We start from the raw sequence: 22,064 nt of genomic DNA, 5'->3' as shown, positions 1-22,064 counted from the left end.
GCATATAGATTAATGTAGGCATGGATACTCAAAAACCAGCCAATTCTCATTAGGGCTATGCCTCAATTTATAGAGTTTACATCAAGCATCAAATCCCATTGATTTCTCCATGATTCACTCCCAGAATATCTCCACCTTTTGCCTGATTCTCTCCACCTCTTCTCTTTTCCCTGAATATCTCCCAGAATATCTCCACACTCCTAAATTCCCTCATGCTACCCATTATTCTCTCCCAGTAGATTCTCCTAACCTTTTCACAGGTTCTTTCACAATTACATCTCCTCTTTTACAGCCTCTATCCAAGAGCTTGTTCCCACACACACCCTATTCACTTGTATATTTCAACACCTCCCCTCAAGTGAATACTCCTAGGACACCTAGACCCTATACCAAGTTTGCCTCCCCTTACTTGGTAGTCCGCGACCAGTGTCTACTCCTCCCCTCAAGTTATCTCAGCACACCTGGACCCTGTATCAAGTTTCTTTCTTACTTGACAGTCCGCGACCAGTGCCTCAAGTCCCTAAACTCCATAGTCGTTGACACTCTCTCTCTCTATGTGTCCAAGGCTACTATAAGTGCCCGCGACCTTGACTAAAGTGCTCACACATACATCTACCACGTGGCCTACATCATCGGTGGCTCAGAGGTGGTTTTACTTTATTGGGGCAGGTTACATTGGGTTGTGGGGTCTCTCTCTCTCTCTCTCTCAGAGATTTTCACATGGCTCCTCACTCTTTGGAGCCTCACATCTTCTCTTTTCTTCAGTCTTCTTCTCATGGCAGCATCTCTCCACGTGTCCGTCTCTTCTTCCAGTCTTTTCGGGGCAGCTTCTCTTCTTGTGGCAGTTTCTCTTCTCATGTCCATGTCTTCCTTCAGATCTTCTTGGTGTGGATCCTCTTCTTGGGAAGAGATATTCTTCTTCTTTCATGGCTGGGGCCATGAGCTTGTCCGTCAAGTCATTTTGCTCCATGTGAGCAACATGTTTCAATGTTTTGCTGATAGTTCCTTTGGGTTTTTGATGTTTATATTTTGTCATTATGCAATGCAAACCCAAATTTATGCGGGAGGTCTTACCTCTTGCCTTAATCTGGACAAGGGCAGTGTCTGTTCCCATTTTTACACTGATAAAATGTGCCCAATACATAATGCGTATAGCATTCATTCTCATGCACATTCCAAATGCAACTCTGGCTGTGAATAATCTTGAATTTGAGTGAGATTTACAAGCATTAACCAAGGGTTAAATGCAAAATGATGATTTTCACAAATTTATCAGCACAATTTTACCAGAAATTACATTAAATCAAGGGTAACCAATTTGTACGGGATGGTTGGAGTATCAAACCAACTCCGATTTGCAATCTGAAGTTATAGGGATCTGTATCAGATACCTAATGGTTAATTTGAACCCTCAATTGTACCAAAATACAGTGATTAGCACTGATTAATCACTGATTAGCAAATTAATGCTCTGGTTTGTGTGCAAAAAACAGAGTATGCGGGGAGCTCAGATCTGGTGCCTTCCACTTCAAATGAGCTCAAATGCTTTCAAAGGCATGAATAGCAATGAGTCTAGTAGAGGATTAAGCCAAGAAACACAAGATTTGACCAAATAATGAAAGCTTAATCTCTGTTTTACCAAAGTCACCTGCAGATTTGATGAAGAGCTTGGATCTCTCTGTAGACTTGATGAAATTGATTTCTGTCTTCACCAGCTTGTAGAGCATGCTTGATTACCCCTTGGGCTAAGAGGAATTAGAAAGATTTGAACTGATGAGCTCAAGATCTGCAGTTTCCTTCAGAAAAATGACGCCTGCTAATTAGCAAAAATTCGCTGCTTCCGCCGGCGGTTTGCTGCGTGGAGTAGATGGGCTTGAAGATAGGAATGTTAGCTAGCTTGTGTATAAATCTTGTGACCTAATTTGATGTGTGCTAAGTGCTAGAGACCCTCCACTGGCTGGGGGTGAAGGGGAAGAGTGAAAACTCACTAAAAAACTTGATTTTTTTCTAATTACCTAACTACTAATCCTGATTAATTCACTAATGGGCTCATAAATCTGGTTGATTCTAGGCATGGCTCTGATACCATGTTGAAATTTGAGCATAATGATGAGCTATGGTGGATCATACACTAGAATCAACATGATTAACAAAGTGATTAAGAAATGATTAAGATGTAATTAGTGAATAATTAGCAGATAGATTAATGTAGGCATGGATACTCAAAAACCAGCCAATTCTCATTAGGGCTATGCCTCAATTTATAGAGTTTACATCAAGCATCAAATCCCATTGATTTCTCCATGATTCACTCCCAGAATATCTCCACCTTTTGCCTGATTCTCTCCACCTCTTCTCTTTTCCCTGAATATCTCCCAGAATATCTCCACACTCCTAAATTCCCTCATGCTACCCATTATTCTCTCCCAGTAGATTCTCCTAACCTTTTCACAGGTTCTTTCACAATTACATCTCCTCTTTTACAGCCTCTATCCAAGAGCTTGTTCCCACACACACCCTATTCACTTGTATATTTCAACAGACCATACAATGGGTCGTTGACCTTTGGTCCTTATGCAGCCATTATACGGGTGCCCTGGTGAGTGTGTGCGGTCTTTTTGGACGGGGTCTCCAAATTTGGGACACCGAACTCGATTTGCGTGTCGGAACGCTTGGGGCAGGCGCAAAAAAAAAATCAACAAAAATGTTCAGGGTGTTCCCTTGGTCATTGGGGTGCAGACTATCTGTCAATCAGATGCCCGGTCATGCATTTGTTAAGGTTTAAAGGTCGTCGTTTTTAAAACTAAAAATAACTAAAATTCATGTATAAGCTTATCCGGTGTCTATTTTGGATGCTGTAAAATTCTATGATAGGGTAAAATCGCATGCAAATTCCAAATTTAGACTTGGAATTTGAAGATTCTAAGTGGAAATGGCTCGTTTAATAAAATAACTGATTTTTAGAACATAAAAACTCATAAATTCATCTATTCCAGGGATATTTTTTTAATTAATGAAGATGGGCATGTTACATCCTTCCCCCCTTAAAGAAATCAAGATGGGCATGTTACATCCTTCCCCCCTTAATGAAGATGGGCATGTTACATCCTTCCCCCCTTAAAGAAATCAAGATGTCCTCATCTCTTCATGAATTGGGGGTAATCCTTTAAGAGTGTAGCTTCATCTTCCCAAGTTGTATCCTCTTCAGAGTAGTCTTTCCACTCTACTAGGTGTTCTACAAGAGTTCTATTACGCAGTTGCCTTTCTCCAGAGTCTATGATCCTACTAGGCTGTAATTCAAGGACTCCTTGAGTAGGGATTACAACTTGGTCATCATCAAGAATATGATTGAGACGACTGGGTACATAAGACTGTAACACACTTACATGAAATACATTGTGGACTTTGATATGGGCTAGGAGCTGGAGTTTATAGGCACTTTTACCTAGACACTTGATAACTATATAGGGACCACAATACCTTGGGTTGAGCTTCTTATATTTCCCAAGTGACAGAGAACTATGTTTGGGTTGCACTTGTAGAAGAACTTTGTCTCCTTCCTTGAAGATCCTTTCAGACCTCTTGGTGTCAACATAATGCTTTTGTCGATCTTGAGCAGCTTTAATATCCTTTTGGATTGCCTTGGTCTATTCCTCCGTCTCTTCAAGCATTTTCTTGGATGCCTCAACTCTTATGGTCGGATCAGAGAAATTAAAAGGAGATAAACATTCTTGCCCATATAGTGCTTTAAATGGTGACATTCCTATGCTCTGATGATAAGATGTATTGTAGGCAAATTCTACCAAAGAAAGGTATTGAATCCATCTTCTTGGTTCTCGTCCACAATATGCTTTGAGAATGTCTTCAATTACCTGATTGAATCTCTCAGTGTGGCCATTGGTCTCTGGATGATAAGCTGTGCGCTAAAGCAAAGTTGAGAGCCCAAGGCTTGAAATAAGGACTGCCAGAACTTTGAAGTGAAGTCAGAATCCCGGTCACTTACTATCCTCTTTGGGAGACCATGAAGTTTGAAGACTTCCTTCATGAATAATTGAGCAACATCAGAAGCTTTGAAGGTCTTCTTTGCTGGTACAAGATGAGCTACTTTGGTAAAGCAAGTCCACTACTACCAAAATGGGGTCATATCCTCCTTGTACAGTGGGGAGACTTGTGACAAAATCCATACTAATGCATTCCCACTTCATTTGGGGAATATCTAAGGGCTGAAGTTTCCCAGGCATCTTGACCCTTTCAGCTTTGATCCTTTGGCATGAGAGACATTGCTTCAAGTACTGAAGCACATCATTTTTCAAGCTTACCCAATGAAAGCTCCTCCTTAGTGACATTTAATGTTTTCGCATAGCTTGGGTGCCCTGTAGTAGCAGGACTATCATGAGCTTCATGGAGGATTAGTTTCTTTAAAGCAAGATCCTTAGGGATACATAGCCTCTGATTGAAGTAGAGGTTTCCTTCATGAGTGTAGTATCCCTTAATTAGATTCTTCTCCTTCTATGAATTTTTCCCTTCTTCTACTAACTTCACCATGAGTGTAGTATCCCTTAATTAGATTCTTCTCCTTCTATGAATTTTCCCCTTCTTCTATGAATTTTCTCCTTCTTCTACTAACTTCACCATCCTTTGATAATCTGGATCATGAGATGAGACTTATTTCACCTTAACCAGTATGGGATCATTTGGCATCGAAATTTCACTTAAGAAAGATTTGCAAGCTAAGTGCATCTGCTACCACATTATCTTTCCCAAGGTGGAATTTTGATGTCGAAGTCATATTCTTGTAGGATTTCAATCCATCTCCTTTTCTGCATGTTGAGGTTAGGTTGGGTGAAGATCCACTTCTTCAAAATTTTGTGGTCAATTTTACAAGCTGGACTTTGCCCCCCGGGATAATGTCTCCATAATTTGAGGCAATGAACAACTACTAAGAGCTCCAAATCATGAGTAGCATAATTTTCTTTAGCTTGCGGGAAGTATAAGTGACTGGTATTCCTTCTTGGCCCCTAAGACACCACCAAGTGCTAGACTATTGGCATCAATAACCACTTCAAATTCCTTGGTGAAATCAGGAAGTTTTAGGACTAGGGCAGAAGTAATAATGGCCTTGAGCCGGTCAAAACTATTTTGATGGATTGGCAGCCACACTATTTTGCAATCCTTCTTAAGAAGATCCATTCAAGGGTGTAGTTACTAGGGCATAATCTTTGATGAAAATCTTATACCATCCTATGATTCCCAAAAACCCACGAATTTCACAAACTTTTTTAGGGGGTGGCCACTCCATTATATCTTTGACCTTGGTGGGATCTACTGAGATACCATCTTTGGAGACGATGAATCCAAGATACTCAATTTGATGAGTAAAGAAGGTACATTAGCATAGAGTTTATGTCTGCGTAGCAATTGCAGAACCCTAGGCACATGCTCCTCATGCTCTTCCACTGACTTGGAGTAGACTAAGATTTCATCAAAAAAGACAAGCACAAATTCATCCAAGTAAGGACGGAATATATCTTGCATTAGGCGGTTGAAGATTGCGGGAGCATTGGTTAACCCGAATGACATTACATTAAACTCATAGTGGCCATAACGGGTAATGAAGGCTGTCTTGGGTATATCTACTTCCTTGACCTAATCTGATAGTAACCAGACCTCAAATCTATTTTTGAGAAAACTTTGGCCCCATGAAGCCTATCAAGAAGCTCGCCGCCGATATGCGAGGGATACGATACTTATTCTTGACAGTGACTTGATTTAGCCCTCGATAATCTATGAGAGGCGAAGAGTGCCATCCTCCTTATCCCATCACATACACTTCTTACCTCATCCCATACACATCCTATCACTTCTTAACTCATCTTATCACATTCTAACTCATCTCATATGCATCTTATCACTTCCCATATCTTTTATGCATACCTCTGCATGAAATTCAATTATGCTAAAAGTAACACTTTTATAATAAAATAATCATCCTTTATGCATACCTCTATGCATGAAATTCAATTATGATAAAAGTAACACTTTTATAATAAAATATTCATCTCTTATGCATACCTCTATGCATGAAATTCAATTATGCTAAAAGTAACATTTTTATAATAAAATAATCATCTCTTATGCATACCTCTATGCATGAAATTCAATTATGCTAAAAGTAACACTTTTATAATAAAATATTCATCTCTTATGCATACCTCTATGCATGAAATTCAATTATGCTAAAAGTAACACTTTTATAATAAAATATTCATCTCTTATGCATATCTCTATGCATGAAATTCAATTATGCTAAAAGTAACATTTTTATAATAAAATAATCATCTCTTATGCATACCTCTAAGCATGAAATTCAATTATGCTAAAAGTAACACTTTTATAATAAAATATTCATCTCTTATGCATACCTCTATGCATGAAATTCAATTATGCTAAAAGTAACACTTTTATAATAAAATAATCATCCTTTATGCATACCTCTATGCATGAAATTCAATTATGCTAAAAGTAACACTTTTATAATAAAATATTCATCTCTTATGCATACCTCTATGCATGAAATTCAATTATGCATAATATAAAAATCAATTTCTCTAGGATTACAATGAATATCTTTTAATTACTCTAGGATGATAATTCCTAGAATATGGTAGGAAGTCCTCTTTTTATGCTTTGAATGTAATTATTTTATGCGTAATTTTTATAAAAATTTTGCCATAGCTCCGCTGCTGCTATGTGACTGATAAATCTCAATTTTTCTAAGGGATAAAGCTTATCTTTAAGAAAATAATTAGAATGATCCCTAATTGGATCATTAATCCCTTATGGATTGAATCATCAATATTCATGAAATACATAAACTAAAAGCATAGAAAAAAGGCATTAATTTGGCCTCAAGCATAAATTAATCTTGGATTAAAGAAAAGCTTTATGAAAAGCTTCATTTGGATTGAGAAAGGGTCATGAGTATGACCATTTCTTGAGTGAGAGAGAGAAATTTCATAAAAACCATTTGAATTAAGCATAAATAAAAATTTATGTAATTCTTAACTATCATTAATCAATTAACTTCAATAGCATTCATCAATTTATGTAACTCTTCACTACCATTCATCAATTAACTTTAATAGCATTCAAAAACCATTCCAATTAAGCTTCTCAAGCTTGAGAGGGGTTGAGAAGAGAGACGCATTGAGAAATTATAGAAAAGATCAAAATTCACCATTTATCTTAAAAATTGCTTGATTCTTTGTTCATGGTAGAGGCCCCCAACCAATCAATTGGTTTAGTATGTTGAAGGAGCCACAGTGGAGATTGAAGAAAGAGGGAAGCTCCAATTTCTTACAAATTGGAGAGAATTTTAGAGAATAGTAATTATTAGCATTATTTCAGCATAGTTCTAGAATAGTTAAATTCTCCTCCTTTTTTTCAAAGGATTCATGTTCTATTTATAGGAGAGGGAGGCTCTAACCAAAGCTAACTGTTTTCTAGAATTTTTCAATTTCAATTTGGTTGAATTTGGACTAGATTTGGACCTAGTTTGGTTCCTTTTTTATTCGGTTTGGTTCCCTTTTGATTTGGTTTGGTTCAAGAGAGAGGAGAGATAAAAATATCACATTATTTTTTAGTTTAAAACTCATTCAAGCATGTGAAATATGCACCTCCTTTAATGGACTCCCCTTCCTTACATATGTATCAAAATGGAATGATTATACCCAAAATATCTCATATTTTTAATATTGCTCATAGTTTTTTACTAATAAACCATGTACATTTTCAACTCTTCATCTTATGTGAGTATTTACTCATTTTTGGATACTCAATTTCTCTCATTTTTTTGATATTACTCATAGTTTTTTACTAATAAACCTTGTACATATTCAACTCTTCATCTTATGTGAGCATTTACTCATTTTTGGATACTCAATTTATCTCATTTTTTTGATATTACTCATAGTTTTTTACTAATAAACCTTGTACATATTCAACTCTTCATCTTATGTGAGCATTTACTTATTTTTTGGTATCTTCTTTTTTACAAATAGGATTTATCTCCTCCCTACACATGGATTGATGCTATTGGCCCATAGGAACCTTAATTGGACCATAATCCAAAAATTTCTGAAAATCTAGACCCTTAGGCTAAGGTCCTTCATATCCATTTTCAATTAATTCTAATTGCACATTGGAAAGTTCTTTTTGAATTTCTGTTTCAGGGGAACTTATTTTAATAAGATGAGTTATTTTTCTATCCAAAAATATTCATAATCTGAATATTCTCTCTCTAGAATATTTTCTCTCTCTATGCCAAAACAGGCAGAGACAAGATCTCTTATATTTCAGAAAAGGGAATTGATTACAGGGGAATATGCTGGACATTTTGAGAGGCTGGGGAGGAATCTTACAACAGAGCTAGAGCACAAGGAGCAAGACCACACTTTCAATCAACACTCAAGGGAATGCCCCATTCGTATCAGAGAAATTCATTTATATACAAGGGAGTTATAAGTTTGGGCTTCCACACCCAATAACTCATTGGGTGCCCACTTATTGTCTACTAATGCAAGGAGCAAGAGCACACTCTCAATGAACACTCAAGGGAATGTCCCTTTCTCATTAGAGAAATTAACTTATATACAAGGAAGTTATAAGTTTGGGCATCCAAATTCCACACCCAATAACTCATTGGGTGTCCACTTATTGTCTAACCTTATCTAGGCTAGTCTAAGCACACATTGAGTGGATACTTGCTCTTTCACTTGGCTTGGTCATACCTTGAGTATATTATTAACCATTATTATGCAGGAAATATAATGATTGGAATGAGTTATTAATTTTTTCTTAGGCTAAAAATACATGTGAAGGTGGACAAGGATCTTTTAGGCGGTGCCAATTATGTGTGTACATCCTTTAGTAGTGACTCTACACTACTTGTGTATGCTCTTGACATAACATGTTGTAGATGGCTCATCTTCACTTATAACTAACACATGATTCTATTAAGCTTATCATAGATGAAGGTTTGTGTGTTGTTGATGCATGTTGGTGATCCTTGATTTAACATTAAGGTTTATTAAAAACCTTATCTCTACAATTGCATCGAGTGGTTGTTTTCATGGATCTGCACCAAGTGGCAAGTTGGAGTGTAGACTTGGGTGGGAATGCCATCTTGATGGTAAACGCTCTAGAGGGAGGTAGGGATGTACATGTGGCAAGTTAGAGTGTAGATCTGGGTGTGACTCTGCTATCTTCTTCTTCATTGTGTTCTTGCACATCATAAATAGGCTACTTATGTGGCTGCTGCTAATGGAATTTGTGCCACACTGCTATAGAGATATGCAGTTGCATTAGAAAAAAATCGAGCTCCAAAAATGGGACCTTTTAAAGCCCATTAAAATAATATAAGGCTAGCCAAATGAGAGTGCTTGGATTCTAGATCCATGTAACATGGATCTTTTTTGTTAGAGTGGTCCCCATAATTTTGAGCTCAAAAAAGAGAAATAAAATATATTGGCATAAAACTCAAAAATAGAAGAATGTCAACCTAAATACCACCTACCAAAACATATGTGAGAAGAAATATCAAGAAAAGAGGCCAGATTGATTGAAAGCTAGTCTGTTTGAAGACTTTCTCCATAATTTAAACTTAGTTCTCTTCGTTTCTCGCCTCTCTTACAGCGTCACTTATTTCCACCATATCTGCTTCATCTCTTCTTCTTCTTCTCTAAGCCTCGTTTTTCTTCATCTTAATAGTCTGGTAAACTTTGTAAAGCTATGTTTAATCATGATTTCTTTATGATTTTATTTTGTTTGTTATGTTCGTTAACCTTCTCGACCATGATGTCACTTGTGAAAAATTATAGGGTTATCTTTCAACTTGACTACAAGGAAAAGAGAGTGCAAGGTTCGCAACATTTCTTTAAAGTTTTATTTTTATTATTTAGATCGTTGAGCCCAACAAAATGGTAATAATGTTTTGTTTTCCCTTTTAGATTGGCTCTAGGAGAAAACACATCTATAGCATTGAAAGTGTAGAGCTTTTTAATAGGAAGGATGCTGATGGTAGGTGGATCCCTCAATGGTTCAGAAAGTCAGACTGGATCACGATGAGACCCAGCACTCAAGGAGAATTCAAGGTAAAACTAAAAGACATTGGTGATCATAACAAGCATTGGAAAGGTAGGATCGTGGAGTTCTACAATGGTGACCAATTGGTGCAATCAAGGTCCTTGTGCACACGGACATTATGCTACATCACCACGAGATGGAAGTACAAGATTTAAGACAAACATTAACATTCAATAAGTAGTCTTTGTTTTTTGTGTTTAATACCTAATTATTTTGTGCTCTATAGAGCTAAGCATTAAAAATTTCTTGTAGCTTTATATCTATCGAATGTGGAGGAGTGGGAGAATGCAGAATGCATCAATGGAAGAATCAATGTCTTCTATATAGAGATAGGCATATTGCTATATGATAACCCACCTAGCCATATAGCAACATAGGGAATCTTCTTTTATAATTCCATGTATGGTTTGGCTAATGCAAACGATAATATTGTGTAAGGTCCCTCCCAAGCCATGTATGTATGTGTGTCTTTTAATATAGATTTCAATAAGAAAAGAGAGTGTAATTAGAGAAGAGTGAGACAACAAGGCTAGAAACATTAGGAAAGTGTTAGAATAAAAATATTAACTCCAAAAATCCTAAAAGAAATAAGAACATAAGAATAGTTCTATTAAGAGATAAGTATCCCCCAAAATAGAATTTCGAGTTTAAGTGATAAGAGGTCATATTTAGAGTACTTTTACACATCTAGAGTCCATGCATACTAAAAATGTGAAAAAATAACGTGTTTCCAAAGATGGCGCGTTTGTGGCTATATACACACGTTTTTGCCTATTCTTCCCGCGCTAGCTTGTAGGCCAGATGCCTTCCCGTTTTTTTGACTGGTTACATCACCATATTCTGAGTTTTTATCAGAGAGTTATGGCCAAAACAGTTTGCTGTTTCTGTCAGGGTCTCTACATAGAGAAAACTGTGAGAAGACAGCAAGTAGCCTCAAGGTAATCCTAGAGTTTGAGATGCATATATCCCTTCATTCTTATCTAATATCTCATAAAAGAAGCTTAGATTGCTATAGTCTTTCGGAGGAAGAGACCAACACTCCATAGCTTTTTCTTTTAGAGAAAGAATAGTATGCCGTAGCCCTGTAAGAGAAGGCTATTTTGCCATAGATCTTAGAAAGAGAGAAGAGTCACAGTATGAGTAAGAGGAGATAAATCTTGGAGATGATTGGATGATTTCAATCATAAGAGAAGGTATTAGAAGACTCTATATTCTAAAGCTCTTGTTAATAACGAGCAAAGGCAACGATAAACGATAAATTTCTATGAGGTATATACATATTTTGTTTTTCAATTATATATCATTCTTAGGGGTTGAGGTATGGCCCCGGCTTTTCTATTAATTGTTAATAGTGATCTATTTGATTGATTTACTATTTAAAGTTTGTATTCTTTTAAGCAATAGCATATGCCTTATTAAAGAATGTCGTATCGCAATCTCAAGTTGAAATGCTAAAATCTATGTGAGAAAAAGATTGTTTTCTTAAAGAAGGTGACATGGATCCTAGTTATATGGTTTAGTGAGTAAATGGATTGTTATCTTGGTTAAATTAAGGTACAGGTACAACTTCTCCCTGCCTTGACGCTGCCCCGTTCTTGTGCTTATGTAGCCAGACGGCGGAGACGTTAGTTAGGCCCGGAGTTGGCCCATGGTATCCCTCATACCATTGGGAGAATGAGGTTTGCCGATTGAGGCAAGTGATTGTGATGATGCTGCCTAGTTCTGAGGGCCCAGGCTAGTGCGGTGAATTAGCCCACCCTAGTGCACAGACATCCCTCTGAGGGGCGGGAGGATCGAGCGATGGAGCCTAAGAGGGCGACAGGCCGGCTTGAGTCCTCGCCAGCGGCCCGACGATGAGGTGTATGGTCCCGTAGGGTTTTGCCCAGCATGTGGAGGCTGGAAGGCCGAATTCTAGATCATCGGCAATATAAAGGAAAAGAATAAGAGAGCCAGTTTGGCTTGTATGAAATTGATTCATGATTAAACTTTATTTTTATAAATCTTGTCTTTGGTATGATTGTATTGTAGAAAAAGGCTGTTTTAACAAACCTTGTGGAAAGGGCCTTAATTAAGGAACATGTTTATTTATGTCAAACAGTGTGGTAGGATTAATTAGAAAACAAATTGATGCGTGAGTAGGGTGGAAAGTGGGAGGATGAAATGCCCTGACGGCACCATCCTACGGACGGGTGGACCCGATTAGTCGGGTAGCTTTCCAACAGATTAAGTGAAAGCCCTACGCTAGATACTTAGGTTCCTGGGCAACTCTATTCTAGAAGACTAGGCCAGCGGCTGTGTCTTGCATGGATGAGGAAAAAAGCATTGTCTCTAGAAATCAAGTCTTATAGTTGCCCAATTTATGTGATCAATTACCCTATGGGTGATTTGATTTTAGAAGACCACGCTCCCCCTGCGGGATAGAACTAGGTCTTACCTATGAATCGTATCCTTGAATCTCTGTATGGTCAAGGTGTCGATGAGTAGGAAATTTTCTCTAAGATAAGACTTAGCGGACTATCTTAAGTGTTTCCCCTATTTGTAGAAGAAGGGAACCTTACAAGTGGTATCAGAGCCGATCTTAGTTCCTAGGATTTGATTTTCAAAGGTTAACTGTCAAGGGATTAAAACAAGTGATTGTTTATCATATGAGGATGAATCAATCATCTCTACTGGCCATAGAAGTGATTTGAATATCCTCACATGTTGAGACAATCATCTTATGAAATTGTGCTTGTATCTTGGGGGTGCACACGCAAGATATTTATACAATAAATTTGAGAAATGAGATTGGGGAGAAAACCTTTTGTGAGGAAAACATAGGGTGATCAAATTAAGAAACTAGTGAGAGACTGAATAGAAGAATAGACCAAAACTTTGTTTAGAGACATTTCCAGGATATATCTCATTAGTTCGCATATTATAAATTATTCAGATTATAACTCCATTAAGATTTGAGTAGTTGACGTGTGAATGCCATCCATTGGATGCTTTACACTAGGACGATTATCCAAGATCTTGAACCCATCTCAGACAAACATGGGTCTAACTTCGGATGTGTAATTCCCAGAGGATCATGCTCTTAGATGTGTTAACCCCAAGATACTAGATGTGTAATTTTCAAAAAAACTAATCATTTGAGACATGTTAAATAATCTTTGGATGTGTCAATTCCAAGGCACCAGATGTGTAATTCTCAAAAAATGATGATCTCACATATATTAATCCAGAGTGCCTTTAGATGTGATGCTATGATAAGTATTTGATAGTTTTGAGCTTTTCATGGATACAATGAAAGAAGCAAGCTCACCCTTGCTCGCGTCTAAAAATCGTAAGAAATGCCAAATTAGTTAGAAGCATTGTTGTCAATCTAACCATTGGAGCTAAAAAGTTAGAAGCATTGTTGTCAATCTAACCACTGGAGCTAGAATCAGTTATATGAGATGCCATGAAATTACACCTTCGTGAAAGATTTTGTCCTCTAAGATTTTGAGAGGATAAAATGAATGAACCCAAGAAAGAAAGACCCTAAAAGAATACCACCAAACTTTTGTTAAACTTCTCCGATTTACTCCAGAAATGGATGAGGTAACTCTTCTCCATCGATTCATTTTCGGAAGCTTAATCTACCTTTAAGTAACCTCATAAAGAATGTGGAACCATCCTCTATTTTAGAAGCCATAATTATAGCCAGAGACTATGATAAAGTATTTATATAGAAAGTGTCGAGAAGGACATGAGTTCTTCCATGTTAATCAAGAAGAGGTCCCCTAATTCAAGAGGAACGTCAAGCCCACCCTTGGCTACAAGGAATCATGAGCTAGAGCAAAAATTAGGTCGAGAAACAGGGATAGCTGGATTAAAGATAACCGAATTCAACAAGTATTTCTATGAGTAAATAGAAGAGGATTGGTGCAAGATTCATGTGAAGTAATGTGCATGATGAATAGAGGTATTCTACAAGGGATACTAAGATTATGAAATTGCTATCATAGGTTAGATTGCGTAAAGAATTGATTTCCTTACGTTTTTCCATGATAATTTGTTAAGTACCATACTACATGGGGGTATAGAATAAGGAATTCGAAGGTTTATATCATATGAGAGGTATATGGATGCATGAAATTAGGATAATAAGGCCAATTAACTTTAGAATAATAAAGACCTTTTGGAGGCACAATAAAGCGGCTGTGCCTTGCATGGATGAGGAAAAAAGCGTTGTCTCTAGAAATCAAGTCTTATAGTTGCCCAATTTATGTGATCAATTACCCTATGGGTGATTTGATTTTAGAAGACCATGCTCCCCCTGCGGGATAGAACTAGGTCTTACCTATGAATCGTATCCTTGAATCTCTGTATGGTCAAGGTGTCGATGAGTAGGAAATTTTCTCTAAGATAAGACTTAGTGGACTATCTTAAGTGTTTCCCCTATTTGTAGAAGGGGGGAACCTTACATATTGGTAGACTAGAGTCTATTCCACTAGCACCATTGTCTAGCCAAGAATGGATTTGTTCTTACATAGACATCATTACAGTGTACAAGAATAAGATAAGAATATATAGGCATGCAACAATGAAACCATCAACAACAGGTTCTAAGGACATCCATCTGAGTTGGTTTATACCATTTAGTACCTTTGCACATATGTTTGCATCATGTGAGGGTGTCAAGAAAACAAAGTTAACATATCAAGTGAGGCCCTTTAAGAATGATTGGATGAACCAAATTTTAGGGAAGGGATAGGATGTAAAGAGGACCTCTGTAGAAGATGCCATTGAATACAAAGTAACAATGCTAGATGTTACATTTATGTGAAAACAAAACATAAAGTTTGTTTGTGTTTGTAGCATATTCTGTTAGGGTGACATCCGTTACTTTTTAGTATTGATTGTTTTTATAAACATATATTTCATTGGGAGAGGCAAACATTATGCATGCGATTTTGTTATAGAAGATGGCAACTATGAAGAGGCGACTAGCAAATCTTGGATCAAGACATGCGTGATGGAACTCACTCTTGCATCATAGATGTTGTAATCCAATTACAAGGTTGAGACCCGTTTAGCCATTTACCAAGAGATGCAACTAATGTGTAAGGTCTCTCCCAAGCCACGTATGTATGTGTCTCTTTTAATATATATTTCAAGAAGGAAAGAGAGTGCACTTAGAGAAGAGTGAGACAATAAGGCTAGAAACATTAGGAAAGTGTTAGAATAAAAATATTAGCTCCAAAAATCCCAAAAGAAATAAGAAGATAAGAATAGTTCTATTAAGAGATAAGTATTCCCAAAAATTGAATTTTGAATTTAGGTGATAAGAGGTCATATTTAGAGTACTTTTACACATTTAGAGTCCATGCATACTAAAAACGTAGAAAAACAACGCGTTTCTAAAGATGGTGCATTTGTGACTATATACAAACGTTTTTGCCTATTCTGCCCATGTTAGCTTGTAGACCAGATGCCTTCCCGTTCTTTTGACTGGTTATATAACCATATTCTAAGTTTTTATCAGAGAGTTATGGCCGAAACAATTTGCTATTTCTGTCAGGGTCTCTACACAGAGAAAACTGTGAGAAGGCAGCAAGTAGCCTCAAGACCTTAGAAAGAGAGAAGAGTCACAGTATGAGTAAGAAGAGATAAAGCTTGGGAATGATTGGATGATTTCAATCGTAAGACAAGGTATTAGAAGACTCTATTCTCATATGTCAAGTTCTAAAGCTCTTGTTAACAAGCAAAGGCAACGATAAACGACAAATTTCTATAAGGTATATACATATTTTGTTTTTCAATTATATATCATTCTTAGGGGTTGAGGTATGGCCCCAACTTCTCTATTAATTGTTAATAGTGATCTATTTGATTGATTTACTATTTAAAGTTTGTATTCTTTTAAACAATAGCATATGCCTTAATAAAGAATATCTTATCGCAATCTCAAGTTGAAATGCTAAAATCTTTGTGAAAAGGATTGTTTTCTTAAGAAGGTAACATGGATTCTATTCATATGGATTAGTTAAGTAAATGGATTGTTATCTTGGTTAAATTAAGGTATAGGTATAACTTCTCCCTGCCTTGACGCTGCCCCGTTCTTGTGCTTGTGTAGCCGGACGGCAGAGACGTTAGTAAGGCCCGGAGTTGGCCCATGGTATCCCTCATACCATTGGGAGAATGAGGTTTGCCGATTGAGGCGAGTGATTGTGATGCTGCCTAGTTCTGAGGGCCCAGGCTAGTGCGGTGAATCAGCCTAGGCTAGTGCGGTGAATTAGCGCAGACATCCCTCTGAGGGACGGGAGGATCGAGCGATGGAGCCTGAGAGGGCGACAGGCCGGCTTCAGCCCTCGCTAGTGGCCGACGATGAGGTGTATGGTCCCGTAGGGTTTTACCCAGCATCATGTAGAGGCTGGAAGGCCGAATTCTAGGCGGTATAAAGGAAAAGAATAAGAGAGCCGATTTGGCTTGGATAAAATTGATTCTTGTATAAACTTTTCTTTTAAATCTTGTCTTGGCATTATTGTACTATGGAAAAAGGCTATTTTAATAAACCTTCTTGTGAAAAGGGTCTTAATTAAGGAACATGTTTATTTATGTCAAATAGTGTGGTAGGATTAATTAGAAAACAAATTGACGCGTGAGTAGGGTGGAAAGTGGGAGGATGGAATGCCCCGACGGCACCATCCCACGGACGGGTGGACCTGATTAGTCGGGTAGCTTTCCAACATATTAAGTGAAAGCCCTACGTTAGATAAATAGGTTCTCGGACAATTCTATTCTAGAAGACTAGGCCAACGGGCTGTGCCTTGCATGGATGAGGAAAAAAGTGTTGTCTCTAGGAATGAAGACTAGTAGTTGCCCAAATTATGATCAATTACCCTATGGGTGATTTGATTTTTTTAGAAGACCACGCTCCCCCTGTGGGATAGAACTAGGTCTTACCAATGAATCGTATCCTTAAATCTCTGCATGGTCAAGGTGTCGATGAGTAGGAAATTTTCTCCAAGATAAGACTTAGTGGACTATCTTAAGTGTTTCCCCTATTTTGGAAGGGGGGAACCTTACAAGTGGTACCAGATCCGATCTTAGTTCCTAGGATTTTTTTTTCAAAGGTTAACTATCAAGGGATTAAAACAAGTGATTGTTTATCATATGAGGACGAATCAATCATCTCTACTGGCCATAGAAGTGATTTGAGTATCCTCACATGTTGAGACAATCATCCTATGAAATTGTGCTTATATCTTAGGGGTGCACACGCAAGATATTTGTACAATAAATTTGAGAAATAATAGTGGGGAGAAAACCTTTTGAGGAAAAACATAAGGTGATTAAATTAAGAAACTAGTGAGAGACTGAATGACTAGAAGGATAGACCGAAACTTATTTAGAGAAATTTTCAGGATATATCTCATTAACTTGCATATTCTAAATTATTAAGATTATAACTCCATTAAGATTTGAATAGTTAACGTGTGAATGCCATCCATTGGATGCTTTACACTAGGACGATCATCCAAGATCTTGAATCCATCTCAGACAAACATGGGTCTAACTTCGGATGTGTAATTCTCAAAGGATCATGCTCTTAGATGTGTCAATCCCAAGGCAACAGATGTGTAATTATCAAAAAAATGAAGATCTCAAATATATTAATCCAGAGTGCCTTTAGATGTGGCACTATGATAAGTATTTGATAGTTTTGAACTTTTCATGGATACAATGAAAGAAGCAAGTTCACTCTTGCTCGTCTAAAAATTGTAAGAAATGCCGAATTAGTTGGAAGCACTGTTGTCAATCTAACCACTGGAGCTAGAATCAGTTATGAGATGCCATGAAAGTACACCTTCGTGAAAGGTTTTGTCCTTTAAGATTTTGAGAGGATAAAACGAATGAATTTTTGGAGCTAACCCCAAAGGGGAAGACCCTAAAAGAATACCACCAAACTTTTGTTAAACTTCTCTGATTTGCTCTAGAGATGGATGAGGTAACTCTTCTCCATGGATTCATTTGGAAGCTTAATCTACCTTTGAATAACCGCATCAAGAATGTAAAACCATCCTCTATTTTAGAAGCCATAATTATAACCACAGACTATGATAAAAAACATTTTATATATAGAAAGTGTCGAGAAGGACATGAGTCCTTCCATGTTAATCAAGAAGAGGTCCCCTAATTCCAGAGGAACGTCAAGCCCACCCTTGGCTACAAGGAATCATGAGCTAGAGTAAAAATTAGGTCAAGAAATAGGGATAGCCGGATTAAAGATTATCTAATTCAACAAGTATTTTTATAAGTAAATAGAAGATGATTGGTGCAAGATTTATGTGAAGTAATGTGCATGATGAATAGAGGTATTCTACAAGATGATACTAAGATTATGAAATTGCTATCATAGGTTAGATTGCATAAAGGATTGATTCCCTTACGTTTTTTCATGATAATTTGTTAAGTACCATACTGCATGGGGATATAGAATAAGGAATTCAAAGGTTCATATCATATGAGAGGTATATGGATGCATGAAATTAGGATAATAAGGCCAATTAACTTTAGAATAATAAAGACCTTTTGGAGACACAACAAAACGAGCCAAGCACATGAAATAAAGGACTCTTTAAGAACAATGTTTAGATAAAAGAAGATTTTTACCTAGTGGTGTGGAGACACCAATTTGAAAGAGACAGGAGGATTTACTTAGATACTACCCCAGCTCGTGAGATGAGGACATCTCGAATCTTTTAAGTGGGAGAGATTGTAAGGTCTCTCCCAAGCCACGTATGTATGTTTCTCTTTTAATATAGATTTCAAGAAGGAAAGAGAGTGCACTTAAAGAAGAGTGAGACAATAAGGCTAGAAACATTAGGAAAGTGTTAGAATAAAAATATTAGCTCCAAAAATCCTAAAAGAAATAAGAAGATAAGAATAGTTCTATTAAGAGATAAGTATTCCCAAAAATTAAATTTCAAATTTAGGTGATAAGAGGTCATATTTAGAGTACTTTTACACATTTAGAGTCCATGCATACTAAAAATGTAAAAAAACAATGCGTTTCTAAACATGGTGCGTTTGTGGCTATATACAGACGTTTTTGCCTATTTTTCCCACGTTAGCTTGTAGACCAGATGCCTTCCCGTTCTTTTGACTAGTTATATGACCATATTTTGAGTTTTAATCAGAGATTTATGGCCAAAACAATTTGCTGTTTCTGTCAAGGTCTCTACACAGAGAAAACTGTGAGAAGACAGCAAGTAGCCTCAAGACCTTAGAAACAGAAAAGAGTCACAGTACGAGTAAGAAGAGATAAAGCTTGGGGATGATTGGATGATTTCAATCGTAAGACAAGGTATTAGAAGACTCTATTCTCATATGTCAAGTTCTAAAGCTCTTGTTAACAAGCAAAGGCAACGATAAACGATAAATTTCTATAAGATATATACATATTTTGTTTTTCAATTATATATCATTCTTAGGGGTTGAGGTATGGCCCCAGCTTCTCTATTAATTGTTAATAGTGTTCTATTTGATTGATTTACTATTTAAAGTTTATGTTCTTTTAAACAATAGCATATGCCTTAATAAAGAATATCTTATCGCACAATCTCAAGTTGAAATGCTAAAATCTTTGTGAAAAGGATTATTTTCTTAAGAAGGTAACATGGATTCTAGTCCTATGGATTAGTTGAGTAAATGGATTATTATCTTGTGGTTAAATTAAGGTACAGGTATAACTTCTCCTTGCCTTGACACTGCCCCGTTCTTGTGCTTGTATAGCCGGATGGCGGAGACGTTAGTAAGGCCCAGAGTTGGCCCATGGTATCCCTCATACCATTGGGATAATGAGGTTTGCCGATTGAGGCGAGTGATTGTGATGCTGCCTAGTTGAGGGCCTAGGCTGGAGCCTGAGAGGGCAACAGGCCGGCTTGAGTCCTCGCTAGCAGTCGACGATGAGGTGTATGGTCCTGTAGGGTTTTGCCCAGCATGTAGAGGCTGGAAGGCCGAATTCTAGATCATCGGCAGTATGTGAAGGGCTATAGAGACATGGTCTTTTTTCTTGTTTTCACCTCACAGCTTTCTGGTGCCCCCACTGAGGAGAGCTCAGGTATATTTCTCTTGCCTACGAGGGTGTATGCCCCAGAGTAAGAGATTGAAGGAAGGTGTTTTCAGTTTTTTTCTTTGGTCTGAAGGTGAAGCTTGGGGATTAAAATGATGTCGTATCCAGAGTTTTTTGGTAGTCCTAATGAAGATGTAGCAGATTTTCTTGAAAGGATGGAGGTTGCATGCATAAGCAACCACATCAATGAGCCTACAGGTATTGCGGTTGTTGAGCATCTGCTTGAAAGGGGATGCAAGGATTTAGTACAGAGCTTATGAGGAGTCATTGAGGGATGCTGAGCCACGCATTCCAATGACTAAGGATGGATTGAAGACTGCACTTTTGAACAGGTTTAAGAAGGTTGAGGATCCAGATAGAGTTTGGAATGAAGTACAGGGGTTGACACAGGGCGAATTGGAGCCAATTGATGATTATGTGAAGAAATTCTCTTTGCTGTGGGAGATTTTGTGCAGGGCTTTGGGGGAGGATCAAGTACCTCCGAACATGATGAAGAAGGATCGTTTTATTTTTACAGGATTGAAAGGAGGCATTCACTGGAAGGTGGAATCAAAGAAGCCCAAATCTTATGAGGATGTGGTGGAGATAGCCAAATCAAAGGATTGGAAATTACAACGGATGAACCAGCTGGGGATGGTTCCAGTGGCAGTGATGCCTGAAATGAGAAGGGTAGAAGCGGTACCAATGAGAGCCGTGCTGGAAAGAGTGCAACCACGACAGAAGCTCAAGTGAATAATTGTTGAAAGAATGGTAGAGGGGGGAGGAGACACACACACAGGAGCAAACCCTAATGTATATTGCAAACCCTAACCATAGAGGGAAGCCATCTCCACTCTCACACAAAGCATAATGCCATAATCCATAATCCACACAACACACTATGAGTTGTGTCCACACTCATCTAACCCTAGCTAATGTCCACACACTATGACCAGCTGGACACGCGGTCATTTATGTCTCACACATGTTCCTACCTAACCTGCCAGCACATAGCATAGCTGGCTCACACCACTGACATCGAGCTTGAATCTCAACAGCCCCTCTCAAGCTCATGATGTACTGCCGATGAAGATGTAGATGAGCTTGGGATATCAAGACTCTCAACACTCCCCCTCAAGCTCATCCCATGTACTCCCAACATAGTCCGGAAGTACTCAAACTTCTCCCTGCTAAGTGGCTTTGTGAAGATATCAGCCACGTGCTCATCAGTCTTCACATACTGAAGATCTGACAAAGTGATAATGGACCTCTATGTGTTTGGTCCTTGCATGAAACACTGGATTCTTTGCCAACTGTATACTGCTCATGTTGTCACAATGAATGACAACTTTGCCATCAATAGGCTGACATAAATCTACCAAGAGACTCTTTAACCATATAGCCTCACAAGTAGCAATGGCTGCACCCCTGTACTCAGCCTCTGTACTGGATAAAGCAACTGTAGGTTGCTTCTTGCTACTCCAACTCACCACAGCACTTCCAAGTGTAAAAGAATAACCACTAGTAGATCTCCTATCATATGCGCTACCTGCCCAATCAGCATCTGTGTAGCCATGTATGTCCAAGCTTTTACCACTCTCATAAAATAGACCATAATGTCCAGTGGTCTTCACATATTTCATGATGCGTCTCACTGCATCCAAATGTGGTTTTCTGGGGCTCTGCATAAACTGGCTTACTAGCCCCACAGCATAACTCAAATCCGAGCATGTGATAGTCATGTATATGAGACTACCAACCATCTTTCTGTACATAGATGGATCATCCAATTCCTCGCCATAATCAGCCCCCCGCAACTTCACATTTTGCTCCAAAG

Source organism: Cibotium barometz, chromosome 22 (genome assembly GCF_041138505.1).
Source record: "Cibotium barometz isolate CiBa-2024 chromosome 22, ASM4113850v1, whole genome shotgun sequence".
Taxonomy (NCBI): domain Eukaryota; kingdom Viridiplantae; phylum Streptophyta; class Polypodiopsida; order Cyatheales; family Cibotiaceae; genus Cibotium; species Cibotium barometz.
Note: the sequence above shows the minus strand (reverse complement) of the source record.